Genomic DNA, 26,036 nt, shown 5'->3' with positions numbered 1-26,036 from the left:
AACCGTATAGGGAGATGCAGTTCACTTTTTCTTTGCAATGGTTGAAATTGTATTATCTGCTTCAGGTCCAGGCAGCCTCACAAGACAAGATAGAACAAATCAGAGAAAATCATCATGCCTCGCTGAGAGACCAGCTGAAGTGCAGAATAAAAGAGGTTGAATGTGAGTTGGACAAAATAAAAAATACCAAAGACAATATTTTTCAAAACGAATCTATGCTTGCGGAACTGGGAAAATACAAAGAGCTGCATCGTGAAGAAATGAAAATGAGAATAAGGCTAGCAAATAAGCTGGAAAGGTAAGTGCGTGCTTTTTTGGAGTGGTAACAAGACGTGAAGTAGCAGTAGCTTGCATGAAAAACCTTGTACTGTTTCCTCCTAAAATCCTTTTTCTGTGTCTTGTCAGCACTATGGATGTAAGCGTAACCCTCTAAAACCTTTCCCCTTTATTTTTGGAACCACCATCATTTCACTTCAGTGTTCTAGCAGTCACACCACTAGTTATGGCATCACTGGCCCATGTTTGAAGTTGATAGCATTTTAACACATGGCCTTTGGGCCCCTCTCATTTTGGACTTCTAATGCCTTCTCTTTTCAAAAGCTGAATAGTAGTCAAAGACCTGGAAGAAGTGACTCTGCAAAAATATTATCAAAGATAATTCTTTGTGTGTTTTTAAATATTTCAGAACAACCAAGAGACTTGCAGAAGCCAATTGTAAGCTCTTTGAGGAACGCCAAAGAAACAAATCTTTAATTGCGAGCAGCACTGTCAGTGGAGGTCCTCCTGCAAGTCCAGGAAAATATTCAGCTGAACTGGGAAATCTCAGAAACAATTCCGCACTAAACAGAAGCTCCAGCCAAGAGGAATGCTTCCTAGATGCTGCTGGGATTGCATTATTGGCAAGAAAAAAAGTTGAAGTGTACATGGATAAGGTAAGCATTGTGAAATACTCTTCAGTGATGAAGACTTTAGGTCATTAAGATTGTACAGAATTCCTAGAGTGCTCAGACACCAAAAATACTGACATCTAAATGATGAACTATCTAACTGTATATACACATAACTATGTACTTATGTAAGGTTTTTGTATTGTTTTTTTTTTCTTTTTTTTCAACTAGAGAAAATTTAATAAGCAGCTGCTGTGGCATTGGAAGTTCCCAGCTAAGCTATTTATTAAACTTTACTGTATAGACTGTACATAAGTGTATGACATACTTGAAATGGATAACTTTGACATCTTTGCTCAGCCCATCAGACATCTCTGGTCAAGCCACGTTGTTTTTTTCCTTACTGATCTTCATTTTTAGTTTCTTTTAGTACATTAATACTAACAAAGACATCCTTTAAAACTAGGATGATGTGAGTATGATTGCTTTGCTTCTTCCTATACAGTCTGCTGTGGGATGCATGCTGTGCCTAGTAAACATTTCTTTTTGTGCTTCCTGCTATGTATTATTACCTGAGAAAACAACAACCTACTCTTCAAGTCTTGACAGCTTTATAATATTTTGCAGCAATTTATACATGATTGCAACTTCTGCAATAGCTTTGAAGTACTTTGCCAGTTGTGCTGCTTAGTACTTGGCCTGTTCACCAGGCTACTTAAAAAGACAAGAGTTTACCTGACTCTGAGCCTTGTCTTTGCTTCAGTTATACCTCAGATTTTTCCAGTAATCTGTTTCCTTCTATTGGGAAAAAAAAAAACAACAACAAAAAAAAACACCTCTGTATTGCCATTAAATTCAAACTAAGTGCTGCCTTCTTGGATGGAGGAGATTACAAGTTCTCCTGACAGTAAAGTTCATAATAACTGGAAACTAAGGAACTTAAATTGGAGTTTGCCTCGTGTAGTCATCTTGCACTTTTGTTTTTATTTAAAGCTCTCAGTGCACATTTGGTGTTTTTCAAAGAAAGGGAGGTTATCTGAAGTAGAGTGTGAGCATCTCCTGGGATGAGGAAGCTCGTGTAGATTTTGGCTTTGATTTTGCAAAAGCTTTGATAAAGCTTCAGGGATAAGAAGCTGAAAATACTTTACGCTGCCGTTATTCAAAATGCTGGTATCAATTACTTTGTCCATGCAACTGTTTGAAGAAACAAATTGCACTGATTACAAACAAGAGAAAGAAATGCAGCTCTGAAAAGTGGGTTCAGGAAATAATAGTGACTTCTGCTAGCTGCAACCAGCGTGAGTGCATGGATTCATGAAACCAGTTTTCCTACTGGTAGCATAAGAAAGGGAACACCTACTTCCCATTCCGTCTCTCAGTTTCTGTTTCCTTTCTGATTTTATTTCCTGTCTGCACTCCTGATTTTTAGCAGTCTTATAAATTTCCACTCTTTTGACTTCTGCCTGTTCCTCTTGTTCTTTTACTTGGCACCACCGAGAAATTTCTTGCTCTGTCCTCTTTATGCTGCATCCCACAGTCAGATAATTACACCTGTAGGTGAGACCACAAGCCTTCTGTTCTCCAGGCTTAACAGTCCTGATGCTCTCAGCCTCTCCACGTAAGCCACATGCTCCAAGCACTTAACTGTATTTGCTAATTACATGAGTCTGGAAGCTATATGCTGTCTGTTTTGACAATTACTTCTATGCGTTAAAGACCTGATGGAAAATAACACAGGAGTCGCAAATATCTTCAAATGTAAATGATCGCATACGGTGTTTGGACTGTGGCCCTTTAAAAGGTCTAATTTCTCCTTATGAAAACTTTGCATTCAGAGTAAATGACAGTAAATAAACATCTCCTGGGAGAGCGAGGGGCAAATGCTCCTTTCTAGCGATCCAAGCTGGTTTCTGTTACTTAATAAAATGTGCAGTGTTATTTATAATGCATGTGTTATTTATAATTCTAGGTACAGAAGGATTTGGAGGAAAAAATCAATAAGGAACTTCAGCAAGGTAATATGCTACTCTGATATCAGTGTTTTTAAGGAAGGTGATGACTGTTCGTAACTTCTATGTAATTATTTTCAAAAGTTGTCAAGATTTGTGCTGTTTGAAGCACAGTGTGGGGCTGTTTTTAACTCTAACTTAGAGAGTTTTAATGGAAAACTTCCTGCTAACCAATATACTCTTCAGAATGTTCTGCAGCTACTTTTGAGAAAAAGCATGGAGAGCAAACCATCTCCCCCGCACAGATACACTTGGCTTAAGTTCAAGTCACCTTTCATCCTCAGGCACAAACATCAAATGTAAAAAAAAAAAAAAAAAGCCCAGAAATAAGATTTTTATGGACTTCTGTCACTACTTCTCTTTCTGCATACATTCATTGCATTCAGCACTTCAAATATACCATATACATTTTCTGGTGTTCTTAATTTTTGCTCGCTCTTTTTCATTGCTTTTTTTTGTACCTGACATGTTGTCATACTTGTCTTTGGATAAAGAAGAATCAGTGGAAAAGATAGCCTTTCTTTAGGTAAAAATCATTCAGCAATATATAGGCAAACACAGCATGAACTGATTGCTTTTAATATGCAGTGTAAAGCCTGTTCTATAATAAAAGGCCAGGTCTTCAGAGAAGAATTCATACTGTTTCACAATTAGCATTCTGCCAGAGTCACTGCTGCTGTTCCTAGAGTTATTTTGAAGCAGGGAGCCCTTGAGAATCCAGCTGTTGCTTCACAGCTCTTCCAATTTCCCTGAATAGACAGAAACCCATTGCCATGTGCCCATTTGCATATTCAAACATAATTACATGTGTAGTAGGAGCCGTAGTATTTGCTTGGTCTGGGGATCTTGTCTGGAAAAGGCTGATGGATGGAAGTACTGAAAATCCTTTTCTGCTTCCATCGAAGATGTGTTTCCATGAACGAAAGAGGGTTTAGCCAGGGAAAGTTAAGACATCCCTGGCAGTTAAAGTTAAGGCTGAAACTTTCATATATATATATGGGCATGTAATAACAGGATGCGGAGAAATGGCTGTAAACTTGAAAGTAGGTAGATTTAGACTAGATATTAGGAAGAAACTCTTTACTTCCTAATGTAAGGGTGGTGAGACTCTGGAACAGGTTGCTTAGAGATGTTGTGCATAGCCCCCATCTTGCAGGCATTCAGAGCCAGTCCGGATGGGGCTCTGAGGAACCTGGTCTAGAGGGAGCTGTCCCTGCCTATAGAAGGGAGATTGGAACTGGGTGATCTTAAAAGGTCCCTTCCAGCCCAAACCATTCTGTGTTTCTAAAACCTGGAATTTCTTTAACTAGCTTTAAAAATTGTATTGGCTGATCATTGAATGTGAAAAAATGTTTCTTCCTTTATGCCTGTCCTTTTTGATTTGTGTTTTCCTTGGAAGTTTTTAAATATCTCTGTAGAGCGTAGCCTGATCAGTTATCAGTAATGTTTTTACAGTGACTGATTTGACTCAATCTACTGTAAAAGTAACATCGTCAATCTTGTTTCTTTTCTTTCCAGCCACCGCTGAGCTTGAAACTGCTAGAGCTTCTCCAATGAAATCTACTTATGGATCTTCAAAAAATCTCAATGTTGACCAGGATCCCCTTTGCAGAGCGGTACAGGAGTACCGGGATGTTTTAAACCAAAATTACCTGATCTAAATATATTTTTATTTAAAATGTAAAGGGAAAAGTACTGGAGATCATTTGTTTACATAGGAGGTCTGTGACTTCCCATCCTGCAGCTTAGTGTGGAAACATCTTTACTGCGGTTTGAATATAAATTTTAAATATATTAAATAGGTTGACACTCTGCACTTACCTGTTGGTCACCGAGGGGTAGTCAGTTTATTTTGCACTCAGGATAAGAACCATATCTATTTTTAATTACTGTCAGACTGAGTAAGGTTGGTTCTTGAACTTGACGGAACTGTCAAAATGTTTTTGACACATTATTTTGCTCCATGTTTTTTGTTGAAGGTTTTACCAGAAGCATTCCTTTGGTTCTATTTAACCCTTCCACTGTTTGTGGTAGAGTCTCCAGTGTTATTTTAACGCATAGGAGATTTTGATTGGATTCCTGCCAGCTGTTTCCGTCCTGATGCTGTGAATATTTCTGCTGGTTAAGTGGAAGTTTTAGCAGTGATTAAGCTGGAGAAGAATGCACTTTACATTGCTGTCACTTTCACGCACCTAGGGTTTAAAAATACTGTGCGTGTGTAGCAGTGCCAAGAAAGCTTTAATGTGACCTTTTTGATATTTCTGACTTGATATCCTTGTTGGATTTTGCATTAGAATTTGACTCATCTTAAGACATTCACAGTTGGTAGATGAACACATGATGAACCTGAAGCGGTTCATAGTGGTAAGAAGGAAAATTAATGTTTCAACCTTCTGTCCAATTGGTACTGCACCTTTTTATATGAATGTATTTTGTGACACTAATATGCTATATTTAATTCCAGATATTTATGTTCCAACTTGGTATTTAATAAACTTTCATATCTGGTACATCTTTGTTTTATTCTGTTGGCCTTCTTGACTTGCTTTCCACCTCATTCCTTGCCTCTATGACTTGCTACAGTCCTCCTCTGCTCACTTCCATCTCTCCTTCTGGTGCCTTCAGTCTGCCCTGAGATCAGACAAGTGGCCAGCATGTTGTGTTCTTTTCCTCCTGGGTACTTGAAACAGTGGGGCAAACAGCTACTATATGTCATAAGGTTTGTCATCATAGAAATTAAGGGGTATATGCTTGAAACAAGTGTGGAGGGTTGTGATTTTAATGGGTGTGCTGAACCACTTTCAGGTCTTCGGTGGTGATTCATTAACAGGAAGCCAAGGGTAAAGTCTCTGTTGTAAACCTGGCCATGCTTGGGAGGGGGATCTTTGGAGCCTTTTCTGCAGGTTGGACATTCCTTTATGAGATAACTTCTGGTGGCCCTTTGTGCTCTCTCCAGCTGGTACAAGCCAGGAGCCAGGTGGAAGAATATCTCCAGCAGAATCCAGACAGCAAAGCACTCATAGAGTACCTTGCGCTTCTCCATGTTGGTTAAAGCCAGTTCTCCCTCCTCATTTATCAGAGGGAGTGCACTCCCTCTGTCTGTCACTTCTGCCCAGTGCACCTGTAGGCTCCCTTCTGGTTATTTTTACATCCCTCGCCAAGTTCAGTTCCATCTGTGCCTCAGCCTTCCTGATCCCATGCATGTCCAGACGGCATCCCTGGCCCCTTCCCAGCTACCTGTCCCTGCTTCCACTGCATACAACAAGCATGCAGGGCAGGGCCAACCAAGGAGTACTATTAAAACTAGTGCCACCAAAAACAGCTGACGAGCCTTGGTAATTGGGACTCCTTGCTGGGAGGCACTGAGGCCTCGAATTTGTCACCAAAAATAACCTCTCCAGAGCAGTTTGCTGTTATCTGGGGGCACATGTCACAGATGTTAAGAAGACTCTACTGCCTCTGATAAAATAGAAGGCTACTACCCACTCAAGGTCTCATTCAAGTAGGGTCCCAGGAGGCTGCAAAAAGGAAATTACAGAACATTAAAAGGGACTTTGAATCCCTTGGGAAGATGTTAAAGGGAGCAGGAACACAAGTAGTCTTCTCTGTACTGCTGACTGGGGGCTGAGAAATGAAGGGGGAGAATGGGCCAGGTAAATTACTGGCTCAGGTAATGGTGTCAGATCAAGGTTTTGGTTACTGTGATCTTGGGCAGGCCTTTGAGAGACCAGGTATGTGGACATCAGACAGAATGTGACAGAGCAGGTGCGGCAAAAGCATGCTGGGGAGCAAGCTGGTTGGATTGATTACCAGCACTTTAAACTAGATTCAGTGCAGGGAGTGGATAGTTCCTTGTGATAGAGAAGGGACAGGGAATGCTGTCATTTAAGGAAACTGCAGGGGAAATCCTCAATTTGTGAGGAGTCTTGTATTTCGATATCATATTTAGTAAAATAAGTTTTTCCTCCTTAGATTGCCGCTGTTTTTATCCCATTCCCCTTTTTCCCCCTCCTTTCTGGGCCCCAGGGGGGGCCCACGGGGTGCCTTCCCCTGTCACGGGCATAGGTAAATCTAAGTAACCCATGACAGATTTTTTAAAGACTAGTCAAATGCAGCAGTGGGTGTGGAGAAAGAACAAAGAAATCTGTAACGGACTGTGATCAATTATTATAATTTCCATTGCCATCGGACTAGCAGCTGCGCCGAGCCCGGGACCGGACCGAGTTAGAGTTGGGCTGCCGGAGCAGTGAGGCAGAGCGTGTGCGGCCCCTTGGGGTTCGGTGCCTGCGGATATGATATCGAAATACAAGATAACACAATATAATATAATTGAGGCTAACAAATCGAACAAACAGAGAGAGAGAGAGTCCCCGAAAACAGAGAGGCCTACTGTGAACTCTATGCGACACGGCTGGAACGCTTCCCACTCTCCGAGAAGTCCGAGAGAAGGAGGAGGGCACTCCAGCCTGGGAACAAGATTATACAGCGTCCTGGTCCCGTGACTTCTCGTTATCCCTGTTTTTCTCTGGGATATGTAGTCTTCTTCTGTGGACTGCACATTCAATAGAAGTATCCATACTTTACATGATGTTATGATGTGGAATACTGATAGCAAAATTACAAAATTACAAAACCATGACACAATGATGACAATGAGGTGTGGGGAACAACCACTACTGATGTTTCAGAGAACAAAAATCGTACAGGGACTGCCCTCCTCCTGCCCTCGTGTCCCCAGGAGAAACCAACACCGTTTATATAACAGTGCAAGTGGAGGAGTTCATTGTGGAGTGACATTTCTTGGCACCCACTCAGGGCCAGCGTTATTGATGTCAGACTAACAGCAGCAACACATTGTTCAGCACAAGTCCCTGAGTTCCTGGAACGTGCTGCAAGGTCCAGGAAGGAAGATATTACTGCCTGGATAAGGTCAGGATCACAGTGCAGGCAAGTGGCTCTTGGCAGGAGTCTGACTGCTATTGTTTTCACCTTTGATTTCTACCTTCGTCAGCAGAGCTTTTATTTTCTTCAGGGAAGATTCTACTACTGGAAGAAATGTCACAGTTTCTGTAATTGCTGTAAAAATTACTGTAAATAAATAAATAAATAAATAAATAAATCCTTAAAAGAGTATTAGAGGCAAGTGTGGGATTTTCAAGGCAAACACCTGACTCATTACCTTCTGCCACATGTAGTTAAACTAAACCTGGTACAAGTTTCCCCTCATTGACTGGACAGCAACTGAGACTGAAGAACCCTCTTCCACTCAAAGAAAACTCATGGACTTTCATGGTTCTAATCACTAAGCAGAACACACAGCTGGAAGGTAGGAATGAAAATACAATTACTAAAAATTAGCCAAGTTGCATACAGTGCTGCCAGACATGAAGGCAGAGCTGCTATGTCTGGCTCCATGGCTCACACTTCCTTTGGTTGTCACTGTCACTCCTTAAACCCACAGCCTGAAGGATGCGAAAGAGGCAGATGTGTTCACAAATACTATAGACCAAATAAACCTTGCAAGCATAAACCATGTAGTTACAGTGGCATTACTCCCATTTGGAGTTTGAGTCTCTTCTGAGAGGCTTTCATTGTGCTGAGAAGTGCCTTCAAGGTCATTCAGTTCCTAAAGGAACATGACCAAATACCAAGCCATGAACTGTCAGCCATGGAATCAACTAAATCACCTCTCAGCAAGGCATTGAGAACACCAGCCAGGTATTTAGGATCATTTTACCTGCAGAGTAAAATTCTCAGTGGAGCACAGCTTCACCCATCGGAAGCTAATAGGTGGAAAAGCATCTATTCACACATACAGAACTGGTATGTTTGTTGGGAAGGTAGTATACTGATGGAATCGTACTAGATACATCACACTACCTGATGAGTCTCCAGATCTAGCTCAGCATGTTTGATACTCACCAAGTCCAAGGCCTAAGGATAACAGGCTGTAGCTGATAGCAAGGGATGAGCTGGACAGAAAGCCTCCCTTATCAGACTAAGTCCTCAAAACAGAATCACATTCCTTCAACCTATGGGTTGACCAACTAATGTTTGAAGAATTTTGCAGACGTGTGGACACGGAGGCTCTGCACACGGATTGCAATTAAGGAACTTGCTCTTTGACTACAAAGATGGCTTTTGTTTTGCTTCAAGCACACCAAATGAATTCAACACATCTTTTTATAAGCCAGCTCAGTCCTTTCACTGGAGACATCCTTTTCCAGTGTTAGCCAAGATTTGTCCCTTAACTCCAAGATGTCTTTTAAATAAACAAAAGGAGGAAGCGACCAACATCAGGCAACACAGGAAACGTAGTGGATTATGACGATTACCTCCAATTCAGTGTTACTTCCTTTTGTCCTCAACATCATCTTTCTCTTCCCTGCTCATTTTTGTAAAATCAGTTTGCTAATTTGCAAGGACACATTGAATTTTACTCAGTTTCTTGTTATTTATCATACTCGATTTTGGCTCTTGGCAGGAAAAGCCGCTTTTCAAGAACACTGTGAACTGACACCTTATATGTATTTCAGTAGGACTCTCCATGTACTGAGGAACCATCTGTCAGTCTTAAGACCAGCAGTCCGTACTGAGAGTACCTTCAAGCCTGAGAATTGTTCTTCTTTGTTGAGTACTTTTTTCTTTCCTTCAGTGAGAGAAAGGACTTCTTTTGCAGAAATTACCACTTATCTCCTAGGAAACACTTTCTTTTCTACATTCGTACAGAGTGGGAAACCACAGGAATCTTAGCAGCCAGCCAAATGGCACACAGCAACTGGCACAGCCCTGTCCAAAACAATAACGGCTTGTGGTTCCCTTTTTCCTCTCCCAGACTTCTTCCAACATCTGAGAATGAAACTTCTCTCAAAATTAAGCTCTAATTAAGACCTAACAATCCACTGTAGAGTGTAACTTTATTAGGCTATGATTTCACCTTTGTAGTTTTTAGAAGGGTAGTGGGCCTTCTGTTTGATTTAAAGAACCCCTTTGTTACCAGTTCTTCTCTCTCCGATTTCTTCACCAGTGTAACCAGCACAGTCTTTGGTCAAATCCAGACCAAAACCAATGGCATCAAAACTGAAATAAAATCTGCTGTTGAAACAGAAAATTTGAATGCAATCCAAAAGTAAAAAATAATCTTAACATTGCTGCTGTCTACATGTGTAGGTAACCAAACTTCACAGCTGACAGTTTAAGCTGTCACACAGAACTTTGCTTCTGAGTAGTCTCCCTCCTGGCAGCACTGAATTGCAGTCTGAAATTCTAACCAGACCCGTGAGCAGACCATCCTTTGCCTACCTTGTTGAAGAAGAGTCAGTTCAACAATGCACAGCCTATCAACCTAATGGGGCTTTGTGCTGCCAGTTTTTGTCAGCAGTCTTTTCTGAAAGAGTCTGAAATCACCTTTCTCAGCTTCTCCAAGAATGCTCTAGCACCTACATCTTTGTCAGCCTGTGAATAGAGATGCATTACCTTCTTTGAACTCTATACCAGAGCCCCCTGTCCTGATATTGCTTGAGTTTCCCATTATTCATAGTGAAATTACACAGCATGAAATGTCTAAAGTAAATCCAACAAAAACATACTTAGTAAAATGTAGAAACTTTAATTTACAAGCGAAACTACAACATATTCATAATAAAAAAAAAAAACTGGTGACTAGACAAGTTACGTACAATTTCTAAAAACTGTTGAACATTGTTAAATAGGTCTGTACAACCAAAGATTTACAAAGTCCTTGTGCATTCTCTTCTTTTCAATGCACAACTGAACTTAAGGGTTCTGCTCGAATATTCCCTAAGTCAAGAGCTGAATCTGTCTCTTCATCGATCTCACCAATGACAGCACTGTAATAAAAAACAAGTTACCAATTGTTAAAATCCTCTGATGCAAACCTAGAAAGTGAAGACTTAGTTTTGTTTTTATTGCTTAAATTTAACTGTAGAGCTCTATCACTTAAATGCCAAATTCTCGTGGTATTCTCCCACCTCATTGTACCATTTCATCAATCAGCTGACTCTACAGCTGTGCCTTTTCCACACTGAGAAGCCTTTGTCTATTCAGGTTTTCCTTGACATATAACATTTCATACCTCTTGTTATTCTAACTTCTGCTCATTGTGAATTTTCCTACTGCAACCCTCTGAAATTCAAGGCATACCAGGTATTTACGCAATGACAAAATGATGCCTGCTGTTCTATTGTTCTTCCTAGTAATCCCTAGTATTTCTCCTTCCTGATGCATCAGTATTTACGAAGAACTAGACAGAAACAGGACAGGACTGAGTTCAAAAGTAAGACATCTCCACAAGGGTAGCAAGATTCCCATGATGATGAGCAGATCAGAATGCCAAGCGGCTTTCTCAGTTAACAGTGGATTACCCCACCCATGTCCCCCCATAGACCCCATACCCCCCCATACCAACCCATGACCACCCCCAACTCCCCCGCATTACCCCTCCCGTCCCCCTATCCCCCCCATCCCCTCCCCATGACTCCCATCCCCCCATAACCCACCCATTAACCCTCATACCCCCATGTCACCCCCCATAACCCACGCATCTCCCCCCATGTCCCAGCCGTGTCCCCCATCGACCCTATAACCCCCCGATAACCCCCCCATAACCCACCCATGTCCCGCCATCACCCCCATAACCCCCCCATCCCCCCCCATAACCCACCCATGACCCCCATGGACCCTATAACAGCCCCATCCCCCCCCATAAGCCACCCATGTCCCCCCATCCCACCCATAACCCCCATCTCCCCCCCATATCCCACTAATGACCCCCCATCGTCCCCCATAAACCCCCTATAATCCCCAATAACCCCCTCATCCCCCCCATAAACCCCCAATGACTCCCTATAACCCCCCATCCCCCCCATTCCCCCCAATAACCCCCCTAGTAACCCCCCATCCCCCCCATAAACCCTCTATAACCCCCTATGACCCCCCATCCCCCCCATAACCCCCACATCCCCCCAATAACCCCCTATAACCCCTATAACCCCCCCATCCCCCTCCATGACCCCCCATCCCCCCATAACACCCCCATAACCCCCTATAACCCCCCTTCCCCCCACACACCCAATAACCCCCTATAACCCCCCATCCCCCCTATCCCCCCCAATAACCCTCTATAACCCCCCCATTCCCCCCCACACCCCCCAATAACCTCCTATAGCCCCCCCATAAACCCCCTATAACCCCCCCATAACCCTCCATACCCCACAATAACCCCCATAACCCCCCATCTCCCACCATAAACCCCCTATAACCCCCCATTCCCCCCATAAACCCCCTATAACCCCCCATAAACCTCCATACCCCACAATAACCCCCATAACCCCCCATCTCCCACCATAAACCCCCTATAACCCCCCCATCCCCCCCATAAACCCCCTATAAGCCCCCATCCCACCCATAACCCCCCCATAACCCCCTATAACGCCCCATCCCACCCCTTTCCCCCCAATAGCCCCCTAATAACCCCCCATCCCCCCCATAAGCCCCCTATAACCCCCTATAACCCCCCATAACCCCCACATCCCCCCCAATAACCCCCTATAACCCCCCATCCCCCCCAAATAACCCCCCATGTCCCTATCACGGGTTACTTAGATTTACCTATGCCCATGACAGGGGAAGCCAACCCGTGGGCCCCCACCCTGGGGCCCGGAAAGGAGGGGGAAAAAGGGAGTGGGATAAAACAGCGACAATCTAAGGAGGAAAAACTTATTTTACTAAATATCGAAATACAAGATAACACAATATAATATAATTGAGGCTAACAAATCGAACGAAACAGAGAGAGAGAGTCCCCGAAAACCGAGAGGCCTACTGTGAACTCTAGGCGACACGGCTGGAACGCTTCCCACTCCCCAAGAAGTTCAAGAGAAGAAGAAGGGCACTCCAGCCTGGGAACGAGATTATATAGAGTCCTGGTCCCGTGACTTATTATTACCCCTGTTGTTCTCTGGGATATGTAGTCTTCTTCTGTGGACTGCACATTCAATAGAAGTATCCATACTTTACATGATGTTATGATGTGGAATACTGATAGCAAAATTACAAAATTACAAAACCATGACATTCCACCCCTTATTCTACATTATTACATCATGGTAAATATATATATACATATATATACACGTATGTAAAATTATGATAGCTAAACAGTAGAATTGCATGTAACATAACTAAATGTACAACTATAATAACTAAAATACACTACACATGCAAACATATATATATAAATACATAAAATTATTGACTGCACTCCCCCAGCATCAAATTCCCTTGTGGCACACATTGAACATCCCCATCCTTCTGCATTACCCACCAAGTGCACCCAGGTCCCTGGGCGAAGACAGTTCCACGGATAGGTTTGCCCTTTCCAGAAGCTGGAAGGACCCAAACAGCTTTTCCCAACATGTTCTTTACATGTATAACAGGGACCTTATCTCCTTCTACAGTGTGTAGGGGGCTAGATTGACTAGGACCATCACGATTGACAGATCCTCTAGTATTCACCAACCAAGTGGCTTCTGCCAGATTCTTCTCCCAGTGCTTAAATGTTCCACCACCCATTGCTTTCAACATAGTTTTCAACAACCCATTATATCGTTCAATTTTACCAGAAGCTGGTGCATGGTAGGGAATATGATAAATCCACTCAATGCCATGATCTTTGGCCCAAGTATTTATAAGAGAATTTTTGAAATGTGTCCCATTATCAGATTCAATTCTTTCTGGGGTACCATGTTGCCACAGGACTTGTTTCTCAAGACCTAATATGGTGTTTCGAGCAGTAGCATGGGGTACTGCGTATGTTTCAAGCCACCCAGTGGTTGCCTCTACCATGGTGAGTACATAACACCACTGCGAGATCGTGGCAAGGTGATATAATCAACCTGCCACGCCTCCCCATATTTATACTTTTGCCATCGCCCTTCCTCCCAGAGAGGTTTCATCCTTCTGGCTTGTTTAATTATGGCACATGTTTCACAATCATGAATAATCTGCGCAATAGCGTCCATGGTTAAGTCCACCCCTCGATCTCTGGCCCACTTATATGTCGCGTCTCTTCCTTGATGGCCTGAGGTCTCATGAGCCCATCGAGCTAGAAATAATTCACCCTTATTCTGCCAATCCAAGTCGATTTGAGCCACCTCAATTCTAGCAGCTTTATCTACCTGATGGTTGTTTTGTTGTTCTTCAGTAGCCCGACTTTTGGGCACATGTGCATCCACATGACGCACCTTTACAACCATATTCTTTGTTCGGGAAGCAATGTCCTTCCATAGTTCAGCGGCCCAAACAGATTTTCCCCTCCGTTGCCAGTTATTTTGTTCCCACCGCTGTAACCACCCCCATAAGGCATTTACCACCATCCATGAGTCAGTGTAAAGATACAGCATTGGCCACCTCTCCCGTTCCGCAACATCTAAGGCCAGCTGGACAGCTTTTACCTCTGCAAACTGACTTGATTCTCCCTTACCTTCAGTGGCCTCTGCAACCTGTCGTGTGGGGCTCCACACAGCAGCTTTCCATTTGCGATGCTTCCTGTCATGGTTTTGTAATTTTGTAATTTTGCTATCAGTATTCCACATCATAACATCATGTCAAGTATGGATACTTCTGTTGAATGTGCAGTCCACAGAAGAAGACTACATATCCCAGAGAACAACAGGAGTAACAATAAGTCACGGGACCAGGACTCTATATAATCTCGTTCCCAGGCTGGAGTGCCCTCCTTCTTCTCTCGAACTGCTCGGAGAGTGGGAAGCGTTCCAGCCGTGTCGCCTAGAGTTCACAGTAGGCCTCTCGGTTTTCGGAGACTCTCTCTCTCTCTCTGTTTCGTTCGATTTGTTAGCCTTAATTATATTATATTGTGTTATCTTGTATTTCGATATCATATTTAGTAAAATAAGTTTTTCCTCCTTAGATTGTCGCTGTTTTATCCCACTCCCCTTTTCCCCCTCCTTTCCGCGCCCCGGGGGGGGGCGTGGGGTGGCTTCCCCTGTCACGGGCATAGGTAAATCTAACTAACCCGTGACAGATTTTTGGTGGAGAATGCGGGCATAGAGCTTTTTAGCTTTTAGAACAACTCTCTCTTTGCTCTTAAAGAGCTTCGTTACGGGAGTGTTGGGAGTGTTATCTTTCCGTAGCTGCTCACGGAGAACGTGACCTTGAAATACCAGACAAATTGTCAACATTAAGGGCTGCTGTACATTCTCAGCACTGCTATCTAACTTTTGTGTAGAAAACAAAGGGATTTCTTTCTCCCTTAGAGCAAAGCTAGCTAGCTCTGACTTTTACAGAGCCTGCCAGCTATGAATCCACTCTTCATCCCAGTTGCTCTGTTTAAGGGATTGAAAGCAATTATGATCTTCTTAAAGTATTGGTCAACTATTAACACCATAATTTGGTGTTGTGGAATTGTGCAGATATATAGCCTAGTAAGGTGGATACTGATGGAGACACCTGCCTGGTACTTTTACGAGATGTGGTATGGTCAGAATTTTGGCATCTACACCCCAGATGGAATTGTGAATCTTACAAACACTTGCATCCCAGATGGAACAGGCAATTTTACAAATACTTGCATCCCAGATGGAACAGGCAATTTTACAAACACCACCATGTTTAATTCATTGTACAGGCTAAATAAACCCTTTTTATTTAGGTTGTACTCTCAGATTTCCACACGCTTTTCAATAACTGAGATAGGGTTCATACTTGCATTCATGTTATCACTATCAATGCATGCATATATGTTCCTATGCATTCGTTCTATGCGGAAGTCTCCTCCAGAACCAGAGAATGATGACTGGCAGGGAATATGGAAAGGTTTAGGAAAAGTCTTAGAAGCATGGGGACCCGCAGTGTCATGGGATTTCACTCTTGAACACCTAAGGGACCCTAAGAAATTAAGTGAGTATTTGGGTCAGAGATCTAAGGAGGTAAACCTTATGTGGGGTTTGGCTTATGCATACCGTGCTTTGTATCATACTATTCTGGAGAGAGAGAGTTTCCGATCTGAGATTCAAGCCCAAGTTAATTCTGATCAGTCACAGGAGGCATCAGTAGCAATATCAGTTGCCCCTGTGGAAGGCAAGAAATGGAAACGGGTGTCCATGCGTCTAGAACGAAAAGAAGGAGAAGCACAGGGGGGGCCAGCAGAAGACCCAGGTGCCGGGCATGGAGCAGTACCAAAAAAAGCAAAGGCAAAAACCAAGAGGCATGAAGAAGAGACTGATGATGAGGAGGAAATCACCTACTGTCGACCTCTGAAGCTGACTGAAATCCAAGGCTCAAGAAAGGAGTTCACACGGCGTCAAGATGAAGGTATCCTTGCTTGGTTGCTTCGCTGCTGGGACAACGGGGCCAACAGCTTGTCTCTAGATGGTAATGAAGCTCGCCAACTAGGAAGCATTGCCCAAGATGCAGGTATCGACAGAGGGATTAGCAGATGTTCGGATGGAGCTGCCACTCTCTGGTTGCGGCTGTTAGAAGCCGTGAGAGAAAGGTACCCCTATAAGGATGCTTTGAAGCCTAAATTTGATAGTTGGAATACCGTCCAAAAAGGCATTCAGCGCCTGAGGGAATTGGCCATGGCGAAAATGTTGTACAGCCCTGATCCAAGCGAACTTGACCCTGAGAGAGTGAGGGCCGATCCTGACATGTGGCAGAAAATCACAAGTACAGCACCAGAGAGAATTGCACAGTCATTGGTATCAGGATCTAAAGGATTCGTGGACAGATGGCCCCGAGTTGTTGAGCTGATTATAATGCTTCAAACCACCGATCAGCAGCTCCCCCAACTGCATGCCGCAGTTTCTGCCATCTCACGGCTAGAAAACCGAGTAGATGAAATGTGCAAGAAATTGTTTCCATCATCTAATTGTAATGATCCCGTAATAGTATCAGAAACAACTGATGAAGGTCAATCCTCGTACGGGCCTCCAGGTCTAATGAAGGATCTGATCAAACTAGTCCAGTCCTACTCCCCACCTGCATCATCAAAAGTCTCAGCTGTTAAACGCACATGCTTCCCAGCTCGAGCAAAGAACAACAGTACGATTGCACCGCGTGTTTCCATGTGGCGCTACCTACGTGACCGTGGAGAAGACATGAGGAAGTGGCATGATCAGCCCACTTCTGCACTACGAGCACGGGTGAAAGAACTACTAGACATACCAACCACCAGTGGAGTTGCTCCAGTCATCACAGGTAACCAATAGAGGGGCCCTGCCCTCAGTCAGGGGAGGGAAAGGGATAATAGAGTTTATTGGACTGTGTGGATTCGATGGCCTGGCACATCAGAACCACAGGAATATAAGGCGCTGGTGGATACCGGTGCACAGTGTACCCTAATGCCCTCCAGTCATGAAGGGACAGAATCAATCCATATTTCTGGAGTGACTGGGGGCTCTCAAGAATTGACTGTGCTGGAGGCTGAAATAAGCCTCACTGGCAAAGACTGGCAAAAACATCCTATTGTGACTGGCCCAGGGGCTCCATGTATACTGGGTATTGATTACCTCAGAAGGGGGCATTTCAAGGATCCTAAGGGGTATCGATGGGCCTTTGGGATAGCTGCTGTAGACATGGACAACATTAAGCAGCTGTCTGTTTTGCCTGGCCTGTCAGAGGACCCGTCTGTTGTGGGGCTGCTACGAGTAAAAGAGCAGCAGGTGCCGATTGCTACAAAGACAGTGCACAGACGGCAGTATCGCAGCAACAGGGATTCCTTGCTCCCCATTCATGATTTGATTCGCCAGTTGGAGAATCAGGGAGTGATCAGTAAAACTCACTCACCTTTTAACAGTCCCATATGGCCAGTGCGTAAAGCCAGTGGAGAATGGAGGCTGACAGTAGACTACCGTGGCCTGAATGAGGTCACACCCCCATTGAGCGCTGCTGTGCCGGACATGTTGGAACTCCAGTACGAGCTGGAGTCAAAAGCAGCCAAATGGTATGCCACCATTGACATTGCCAATGCCTTCTTTTCTATTCCTTTGGCCGCAGAATGCAAGCCACAGTTTGCCTTCACCTGGAGGGGCATTCAGTATACTTGGAACCGTTTGCCCCAGGGGTGGAAACACAGCCCAACCATTTGCCATGGGTTGGTCCAAACTGTACTGGAACAGGGTGGTGCTCCTGAACACCTGCAGTACATTGATGACATTGTTGTGTGGGGCGATACAGCAGAAGAAGTTTTCACAAAAGGAGAGCAGATAATCCGGATTCTTCTACAAGCTGGCTTTGCTATTAAGAGAAGCAAAGTAAAAGGACCTGCCCAGGAAATTCAGTTCTTAGGTATAAAGTGGCAGGATGGACGTCGCCACATCCCAGCAGATGTGATCGACAAAATCACTGCCATGTCTCCACCAACTAGCAAGAAAGAGACACAATCTTTCCTGGGTGCAGTGGGCTTTTGGAGGATGCACATTCCAAACTACAGCCTCATTGTAAGCCCCCTTTATCAGGTGATAAGAAGAAGAATGATTTTGCATGGGGCCCTGAGCAGCAGCAGGCTTTTGAACAGATTAAACAAGAGATAGCCCGTGCTGTAGCCCTGGGGCCAGTACGGACTGGACAGGATGTAAAGAACATCCTCTATACTGCTGCTGGAGAGAAAGGCCCCACTTGGAGTTTGTGGCAAAGAGCCTCAGGAGAGACCCGAGGCCGACCCCTGGGATTCTGGAGTCGATCATATAAGGGGTCTGAAGAGTGCTACACTCCAACTGAGAAGGAGATCTTAGCCGCGTATGAGGGGGTTCGGGCTGCTTCCAAAGTAGTCGGGACTGAAACACAGCTCCTTTTGGCACCTCGACTGCCAGTGCTGAACTGGATGTTCAAAGGACAGGTTCCCTCCACCCATCATGCTACCGATGTCACCTGGAGCAAGTGGATTACGCTGATTACACAGCGAGCGCGAATGGGAAACCTCAATCGTCCAGGAATCCTAGAGGTAATCATGGACTGGCCTGAAGATAAAAAGTTTGGAACATCACCAGCAGAAGAGGTATCACGTGCTAAAGAGGCCCCACCATACAACGAATTACCAGAAAATGAAAAGAAATATGCCCTATTCACTGACGGATCATGTCGCATTGTAGGGAAGCATCGCAAATGGAAAGCTGCTGTGTGGAGCCCCACACGACAGGTTGCAGAGGCCACTGAAGGTAAGGGAGAATCAAGTCAGTTTGCAGAGGTAAAAGCTGTCCAGCTGGCCTTAGATGTTGCTGAACGGGAGAGGTGGCCAATGCTGTATCTTTATACTGACTCATGGATGGTGGCAAATGCCTTATGGGGGTGGTTACAGCGGTGGGAACAAAATAACTGGCAACGGAGGGGAAAATCTGTTTGGGCCGCTGAACTATGGAAGGACATTGCTTCCCGAACAAAGAATATGGTTGTAAAGGTGCGTCATGTGGATGCACATGTGCCCAAAAGTCGGGCTACTGAAGAACAACAAAACAACCATCAGGTAGATAAAGCAGCTAGAATTGAGGTGGCTCAAATCGACTTGGATTGGCAGAATAAGGGCGAATTATTTCTAGCTCGATGGGCTCATGAGACCTCAGGCCATCAAGGAAGAGACGCAACATATAAGTGGGCCAGAGACCGAGGGGTGGACTTAACCATGGACGCTATTGCGCAGATTATTCATGATTGTGAAACATGTGCCATAATTAAACAAGCCAGAAGGATGAAACCTCTCTGGGAGGAAGGGCGATGGCAAAAGTATAAATATGGGGAGGCGTGGCAGGTTGATTATATCACCTTGCCACGATCTCGCAGTGGTAAGTGTTATGTACTCACTATGGTAGAGGCAACCACTGGGTGGCTTGAAACATACGCAGTACCCCATGCAACTGCTCGAAACACCATATTAGGTCTTGAGAAACAAGTCCTGTGGCGACATGGCACCCCAGAAAGAATTGAATCTGATAATGGGACACATTTCAAAAATTCTCTTATAAATACTTGGGCCAAAGATCATGGCATTGAGTGGATTTATCATATTCCCTACCATGCACCAGCTTCTGGTAAAATTGAACGATATAATGGGTTGTTGAAAACTATGTTGAAAGCAATGGGTGGTGGAACATTTAAGCACTGGGAGAAGAATCTGGCAGAAGCCACTTGGTTGGTCAATACTAGAGGATCTGTCAATCGTGATGGTCCTAGTCAATCTAGCCCCCTACACACTGTAGAAGGAGATAAGGTCCCTGTTATACATGTAAAGAACATGTTGGGAAAAGCTGTTTGGGTCCTTCCAGCTTCTGGAAAGGGCAAACCTATCCATGGAACTGTCTTCGCCCAGGGACCTGGGTGCACTTGGTGGGTAATGCAGAAGGATGGGGATGTTCAATGTGTGCCACAAGGGAATTTGATGCTGGGGGAGTGCAGTCAATAATTTTATGTATCTATATATATATATATATATGTTTGCATGTGTAGTGTATTTTAGTTATTATAGTTGTACATTTAGTTATGTTACATGCAATTCTACTATTTAGCTATCACAATTTTACATACGTATATATATATGTATATATATGTATATATTGACCATGATGTAATAATGTAGAATAAGGGGTGGAATGTCATGGTTTTGTAATTTTGTAATTTTGCTATCAGTATTCCACATCATAACATCATGTCAAGTATGGATACTTCTGTTGAATGTGCAGTCCACAGAAGAAGACTACATATCCCAGAGAACAACAGGAGTAACAATAAGTCACGGGACCAGGACTCTATATAATCTCGTTCCCAGGCTGGAGTGCCCTCCTTCTTCTCTCGAACTGCTCGGAGAGTGGGAAGCGTTCCAGCCGTGTCGCCTAGAGTTCACAGTAGGCCTCTCGGTTTTCGGAGACTCTCTCTCTCTCTCTGTTTCGTTCGATTTGTTAGCCTTAATTATATTATATTGTGTTATCTTGTATTTCGATATCATATTTAGTAAAATAAGTTTTTCCTCCTTAGATTGTCGCTGTTTTATCCCACTCCCCTTTTCCCCCTCCTTTCCGGGCCCCGGGGGGGGGCGTGGGGTGGCTTCCCCTGTCACGGGCATAGGTAAATCTAACTAACCCGTGACACTTCCCTACAATGCGACATGATCCGTCTGTGAATAGGGCATATTTCTTTTCATTTTCTGGTAATTCGTTGTATGGTGGGGCCTCTTTAGCACGTGATACCTCTTCTGCTGGTGATGTTCCAAACTTTTTATCTTCAGGCCACTCCATGATTACCTCTAGGATTCCTGGACGATTGAGATTTCCCATTCGTGCTCGCTGTGTAATCAGCGTAATCCACTTGCTCCAGGTGACATCAGTAGCATGAGTGGAGGGAACCTGTCCTTTGAACATCCAGTTCAGCACTGGCAGTCGAGGTGCCAAAAGGAGCTGTGTTTCAGTCCCGACTACTTCGGAAGCAGCCCGAACCCCCTCATACGCGGCTAAGATCTCCTTCTCAGTTGGAGTGTAGCACTCTTCAGACCCCTTATATGATCGATTCCAGAATCCCAGGGGTCAGCCTCGGGTCTCTCCTGAGGCTCTTTGCCACAAACTCCAAGTGGGGCCTTTCTCTCCAGCAGCAGTATAGAGGATGTTCTTTACATCCTGTCCAGTCCGTACTGGCCCCAGGGCTACAGCACGGGCTATCTCTTGTTTAATCTGTTCAAAAGCCTGCTGCTGCTCAGGGCCCCATGCAAAATCGTTCTTCTTCCGCATCACCTGATAAAGGGGGCTTACAATGAGGCTGTAGTTTGGAATGTGCATCCTCCAAAAGCCTACTGCACCCAGGAAAGATTGTGTCTCTTTCTTGCTAGTTGGTGGAGACATGGCAGTGATTTTGTCGATCACATCTGTTGGGATGTGACGACGTCCATCCTGCCACTTTATACCTAAGAACTGAATTTCCTGGGCAGGTCCTTTTACTTTGCTTCACTTAATAGCAAAGCCGGCTTGTAGAAGAATTTGGATGATCTGCTCTCCTTTTGTGAAAACCTCTTCTGCTGTATCACCCCACACAACAATGTCATCAATGTACTGCAGGTGTTCAGGAGCACCACCCTGTTCCAGTACAGTTTGGACCAACCCATGGCAAATGGTTGGGCTGTGTTTCCACCCCTGGGGCAAACGGTTCCAAGTATATTGAATGCCCCTCCAGGTGAAGGCAAACTGTGGCTTACATTCTGCAGCCAAAGGAATAGAGAAGAAGGCATTGGCAATGTCAATGGTGGCATACCATTTGGCTGCTTTTGACTCCAGCTCGTACTGGAGTTCCAACATGTCCGGCACAGCAGCGCTCAATGGGGGTGTGACCTCATTCAGGCCACGGTAGTCTACTGTCAGCCTCCATTCTCCACTGGCTTTACGCACTGGCCATATGGGACTGTTAAAAGGTGAGTGAGTTTTACTGATCACTCCCTGATTCTGTAACTGGCGAATCAAATCATGAATGGGGAGCAAGGAATCCCTGTTGCTGCGATACTGCCGTCTGTGCACTGTCTTTGTAGCAATCGGTACCTGCTGCTCTTTTACTCATAGCAGCCCCACAATAGACGGGTCCTCTGACAGGCCAGGCAAAACAGACAGCTGCTTAATGTTGTCCATATCTACAGCAGCTATCCCAAAGGCCCATCGATACCCCTTAGGATCCTTGAAATGCCCCCTTCTGAGGTAATCAATACCCAGTATACATGGAGCCCCTGGGCCAGTCACAATAGGATGTTTTTGCCAGTCTTTGCCAGCGAGGCTTATTTCAGCCTCCAGCACAGTCAATTCTTGAGAGCCCCCAGTCACTCCAGAAATATGGATTGATTCTGTCCCTTCATGACTGGAGGGCATTAGGGTGCACTGTGCACCGGTATCCACCAGCGCCTTATATTCCTGTGGTTCTGATGTGCCAGGCCATCGAATCCACACAGTCCAATAAACTCTATTATCCCTTTCCCTCCCCTGACTGAGGGCAGGGCCCCTCTATTGGTTACCTGTGATGACTGGAGCAACTCCACTGGTGGTTGGTATGTCTAGTAGTTCTTTCACCCGTGCTCGTAGTGCAGAAGTGGGCTGATCATGCCACTTCCTCATGTCTTCTCCACGGTCACGTAGGTAGCGCCACATGGAAACACGCGGTGCAATCGTACTGTTGTTCTTTGCTCGAGCTGGGAAGCGTGTGCGTTTAACAGCTGAGACTTTTGGTGATGCAGGTGAGGAGTAGGACTGGAATACTTTGATCAGATCCTTCATTAGACCTAGTGGCCCGTACGAGGATTGACCTTCATCAGTTGTTTCTGATACTATTACGGGATCATTACGATTAGTTGATGGAAACAATTTCTTGCACATTTCATCCACTCGGTCTTCTAGCCGTGAGATGGCAGAAACTGCGGCATGCAGTTGGGGGAGCTGCTGATCGGTGGTTTGAAGCATTATAATCAGCTCAACAACTCGGGGCCATCTGTCCTCGAACCCTTTAGATCCTGATACCAATGACTGTGCAATTCTCTCTGGTGCTGTACTTGTGATTTTCTGCCACATGTCAGGATCGGCCCTCACTCTCTCAGGGTCAAGTTCGCTTGGATCAGGGCTGTACAACATTTTCGCCATGGCCAATTCCCTCAGGCGCTGAATACCTTTTTGGACTGTATTCCAACTATCAAATTTAGGCTTCCAAGCATCCTTATAGGAGTACCTTTCTCTCACGGCTTCTAACAGCCGCAACCAGAGAGTGGCAGCTCCATCCGAACATCTGCTAATCCCTCTGTCGATACCTGCATCTTGGGCAATGCTTCCTAGTTGGCGAGCTTCATTACCATCTAGAGACAAGCTGTTGGCCCCGTTGTCCCAGCAGCGAAGCAACCAAGCAAGGATACCTTCATCTTGACGCCATGTGAACTCCTTTCTTGAGCCTTGGATTTCAGTCAGCTTCAGAGGCTGACAATAGGTGATTTCCTCCTCATCATCAGTCTCTTCTTCATGCCTCTTGGTTTTTGCCTTTGCTTTTTTCGGTACTGCTCCATGCCCAGCACCTGGTTCTTCTGCTGCCCCCCCCTGTGCTTCTCCTAGACACATGGACACCCGTTTCCAATTCTTGCCTTCCACAGGGGCAACTGATATTGCTACTGATGCCTCCTGTGACTGATCAGAATTAATTTGGGCTTGAATCTCAGATCGGAAACTCTCTCTCTCCAGAATAGTATGATACAAAGCACGGTATGCATAAGCCAAACCCCACATAAGGTTTACCTCCTTAGATCTCTGACCCAAATACTCACTTAATTTCTTAGGGTCCCTTAGGTGTTCAAGAGTGAAATCCCATGACACTGAGGGTCCCCATGCTTCTAAGACTTTTCCTAAACCTTTCCATATTCCCTGCCAGTCATCATTCTCTGGTTCTGGAGGAGACTTCCGCATAGAATGAATGCATAGGAACATATATATACTTTACATGATGTTATGATGTGGAATACTGATAGCAAAATTACAAAATTACAAAACCATGATACACGGTGAACACCAACCCCGTGTGGCTGCAGTACTTGATGGAAACAACATTATTTGGGTGACCCTTGAGGGAAGCAATTTCCTGACCCGTCACCAAGTTCCACATCTTACAGCTCCGGTCTGTAGGAAGAAGAACATGCCTGAGAGAGTTGGGCTGGGGAGTTCATCCGTGGCGTGGAGGCACCGACTCCTTCCCAAGCACTGCCTCCCACCACCCACAGCTCCACTCCAGGGCAATGGAGCCAGCCTGCTCCAGCACCTGGACATCAGAAGGCAGGGACAGGGGAGCAGCCCAGAAGGAGCCATCCCTGCCATGCACCCCAATTCCCCACGCCAGCCTGGGGAGATCTATGAGACTAGCGCATAAAAAGCCAGCAGCCCCCACACCTGTTCTGTCCAACATATGCCTTTTTAGGCAGTGAAAAGCAGTTCATCAGTGGCATCCAGGCAGAGCACAGGCTTGGTGTGTCCTTCTGCCACAGCGACGCACTGCAGTGGGGCTGTCCGGGCATTCTTGGTGCCACCCACTGGATTAATGATGCCCCCTGCATGGGAAAGAAAGAAGGTGGGGTAGGTATGTGGAAAGGCACAGCACTGTAAGGTCCTACAGGCATGGGAAAGCACGAGCTGCCTCACCCCCAAGCATCTTCCACTGTTTGGAAGGGCAATGGGCCCCTCCATCTGAACTCAGGCATATCTGAGCAATCATCTTCATGGAAAACCTTGGCATCTCCCCACTAGCAGCCCCTGCCTAATGGCTCTGCCCAGGTGACACAGACTGTGAGACGTGATGCTCACGGCCTCTGCTCTGAGCCAGGAAACTCAGCTCATTGGACCCCAGCTCAGTTGAGGACAAACTGCAATTTCTCCATCCTGAAGCTCTGCCAGGAACGTTTCATTAGACCTATTTCATGGCAGTTCCTTCAAGCTGCCAGCCAGCCTGTGGTTGGCAATGTTTGGAAACGGAGCTGTACTCCTTTTAAAACCAAAAGGATGACAGGGGGCAGCACTGGCATTTGCACCCAGCACCCTGTGCCCGATGCTGGCTCAGAGGATCCATCCTCACCAAACCTTCTTCCAAGGGACGCCCTGCAGGCACCTCATCCCTCTGGCCACAGCATCTGCCAATCACTTCCACATCAGAGTGTTCAGAACACTGAGGTCCAGCAGCCCCACTGCTGCAGTCCTGAGCTATGTGGACACCAGCAGCTCTTTCCTGCTGGCATTCCAAGCGCCGCCTGGGGCTCTGAGCTGTGCTAAATCTTTTCCTATGAGTAGGCAAAACAAGGCAGGAGGCTGGAGAAGGGCAGGCCCAGGGCTGCATGAGGTCTGCATTAGTCAGGAGGGTGAAGGTAAGCTCATTAATTCGGGTTTCGAAGTCACACGAGTGCGACCTCCTTCTCAATTAGAAGCTGTGCTCACACATTCAGCAGCTCTCCTCTGACCCCTAGTGTTGCTACTGGTCTCGAAGTGACACCGAGACCAAAGGGAAATCCCGGCTCCCCAGGGTGAGATGCGATCAGAGCAAACAGCTCAAGGTGACAAAGCACACACGCGCCTGGAGCCGTGTATCCAGTGGTTGCTGAGAGCAGAGCACCCATCATCACCAGAGG

The 26,036-nt window shown here is 45.2% G+C and overlaps 1 pseudogene across 1 annotated transcript in view; it reads left to right on the top strand.

Moving 5' to 3' along the window:
* Positions 1–5,406, top strand: part of LOC146757092 (uncharacterized) — a 44,773-nt pseudogene extending 39,367 nt beyond the window's left edge. Inside the window, exons 28-31 of the transcript XR_014936946.1 lie at positions 66–298; positions 686–932; positions 2,857–2,902; positions 4,415–5,406. The product of XR_014936946.1 is annotated as an uncharacterized LOC146757092 (transcript). The remainder of the gene's footprint in view (positions 1–65; positions 299–685; positions 933–2,856; positions 2,903–4,414) is intronic.
* The last annotated feature ends 20,630 nt before the right edge of the window (positions 5,407–26,036 follow it).

This window comes from Coturnix japonica, chromosome 24, assembly GCF_054131305.1.
Source record: "Coturnix japonica strain WE chromosome 24, WE-NBRP24, whole genome shotgun sequence".
NCBI lineage: Eukaryota > Metazoa > Chordata > Aves > Galliformes > Phasianidae > Coturnix > Coturnix japonica.
Note: the sequence above shows the minus strand (reverse complement) of the source record. Positions and strands in the feature narration are given on the sequence as shown.